This window comes from Dermacentor albipictus, unplaced genomic scaffold (assembly GCF_038994185.2).
Source record: "Dermacentor albipictus isolate Rhodes 1998 colony unplaced genomic scaffold, USDA_Dalb.pri_finalv2 scaffold_544, whole genome shotgun sequence".
Taxonomy (NCBI): domain Eukaryota; kingdom Metazoa; phylum Arthropoda; class Arachnida; order Ixodida; family Ixodidae; genus Dermacentor; species Dermacentor albipictus.
Window position 1 is genome coordinate 1 of NW_027226098.1, and position 2,500 is coordinate 2,500.

The 2,500-nt window shown below is 53.7% G+C and overlaps 1 non-coding gene across 1 annotated transcript; it reads left to right on the forward strand.

The window, feature by feature from the left end:
• Positions 1–331: 331 nt before the first annotated feature.
• On the forward strand, positions 332–2,146 carry LOC139054053 (small subunit ribosomal RNA). The gene has a single exon (XR_011510996.1). It is a non-coding gene; the product is annotated as a small subunit ribosomal RNA (ribosomal RNA).
• The last annotated feature ends 354 nt before the right edge of the window (positions 2,147–2,500 follow it).

A 2,500-nucleotide genomic window follows, 5' to 3' on the forward strand; every position in this document is an offset into this window, starting at 1 on the left:
GCGCGGGCGTGACCCGTCGCCTGGCGGCTTTGCCGTCTCGGCTACGTTGCAAGTGTCGGTCGGTCCACCTGTGCTGCGGGCTCAAGAGAAACCGCAAGCCGTGATCGAGTCGACACAACCAGTCTATCGAGAATGTTGCGTGCTTCTTGCCGCGTGGCGATACCCGGCCCTTCGGGGAGGGCGCCGTAGCGAGCTCGAACGCCGTCGTCTCGGACTGTGCAAAGTGCTACTCTTTGCAAGAACGAAGCGTGCTGGGGCGCCTGAAGGTGGCCTCGGCATCGCAAAAACGGCGTCCGGCCTGCTTGACAGGCGGGACGCGCAGTTGAACGATTACCTGGTTGATCCTGCCAGTAATCATATGCTTGTCTCAAAGATTAAGCCATGCATGTCTAAGTACATGCCGAAATAAGGCGAAACCGCGAATGGCTCATTAAATCAGTTATGGTTCCTTAGATCGTTTCTTCCTACTTGGATAACTGTGGCAATTCTAGAGCTAATACATGCAGTGAGCCTGAAGCCCTTTGGGCGACGGGTGCTTTTATTAGACCAAGATCGATCGGGTTTCGGCCCGTATTGTGTGGTGACTCTGGATAACTTTGTGCTGATCGCATGGCCACGAGCCGGCGACGTTTCTTTCAAGTGTCTGCCTTATCAACTTTCGATGGTAGGTTACTTGCTTACCATGGTTGTTACGGGTAACGGAGAATCAGGGTTCGATTCCGGAGAGGGAGCCTGAGAAACGGCTACCACATCCAAGGAAGGCAGCAGGCGCGCAAATTACCCACTCCCGGCACGGGGAGGTAGTGACGAAAAATAACAATACGGGACTCTTTTGAGGCCCCGTAATTGAAATGAGTACACTCTAAATCCTTTAACGAGGATCAATTGGAGGGCAAGTCTGGTGCCAGCAGCCGCGGTAATTCCAGCTCCAATAGCGTATACTAAAGCTGCTGCGGTTAAAAAGCTCGTAGTTGGATCTCAGTTCCAGACGAGTAGTGCATCTACCCGATGCGACGGCTCGGACTGAACATCATGCCGGTCCTTTCTTGGTGCACTTCATTGTGTGCCTCGAGAAGGCCGGTGCTTTTACTTTGAAAAAATTAGAGTGCTCAACGCAGGCGAGTCGCCTGAATAAACTTGCATGGAATAATAGAACAAGACCTCGTTTCTGTTCTGTTGGTTTTTGGAATACGAGGTAATGATTAAGAGGGACAGACGGGGGCATTCGTATTGCGGCGCTAGAGGTGAAATTCTTGGACCGTCGCAAGACGAACTACTGCGAAAGCATTTGCCAAGAATGTTTTCTTTGATCAAGAACGAAAGTCAGAGGTTCGAAGGCGATCAGATACCGCCCTAGTTCTGACCATAAACGATGCCAACCAGCGATCCGCCTGAGTTACTCAAATGACTCGGCGGGCAGCTTCCGGGAAACCAAAGTGTTTGGGTTCCGGGGGAAGTATGGTTGCAAAGCTGAAACTTAAAGGAATTGACGGAAGGGCACCACCAGGAGTGGAGCCTGCGGCTTAATTTGACTCAACACGGGAAAACTTACCCGGCCCGGACACTGGGAGGATTGACAGATTGAGAGCTCTTTCTTGATTCGGTGGATGGTGGTGCATGGCCGTTCTTAGTTGGTGGAGCGATTTGTCTGGTTAATTCCGATAACGAACGAGACTCTAGCCTATTAAATAGGTGCGGGGTTCCCAGCACCTTACAACCTTCTTAGAGGGACAAGCGGCTCCTAGCCGCACGAAACAGAGCAATAACAGGTCTGTGATGCCCTTAGATGTCCGGGGCCGCACGCGCGCTACACTGAAGGAAGCAGCGTGTCTTTATCCCTGTCTGAAAAGACTGGGTAACCCGTGGAACTTCTTTCGTGATTGGGATAGGGGCTTGCAATTGTTCCCCTTGAACGAGGAATTCCCAGTAAGCGCGAGTCATAAGCTCGCGTTGATTACGTCCCTGCCCTTTGTACACACCGCCCGTCGCTACTACCGATTGAATGATTTAGTGAGGTCTTCGGACCGATGTCCGGCGCGGCCTTTCGGTTGCGCCGGTCTGTTGGAAAGATGACCAAACTTGATCATTTAGAGGAAGTAAAAGTCGTAACAAGGTTTCCGTAGGTGAACCTGCGGAAGGATCATTACCGGATTGTTCGAGGGTGACGAGCGCCATTGTTTCTACCCCGTGTGGGTGAAGCAGCTCGCTGCGCCCGACGCTTTCCGCCGCTGGCCCCGCTTGGACGCGGGGACGGCTATACCCGAACATGCCGGGGATTGCCCGAATTTCGAAGGGCGCCCCGTGCCAAATTTGTTGCGCCCAGTGGACGCCGGCTGCAACCTTGGACGGTTGGCTTGGCCGCGCCCGCGGGTAGAAACGGCGTAACGCACACTGTTGGGTGGGCTTTCTGAAGTCCGCCTCGGCACTCTTGCGCGGAATGGGAGTAAGACGACCCGACCTGCTGCTCTTGCCCAGTACGAGGGGAACGGCGAAGCGTGCG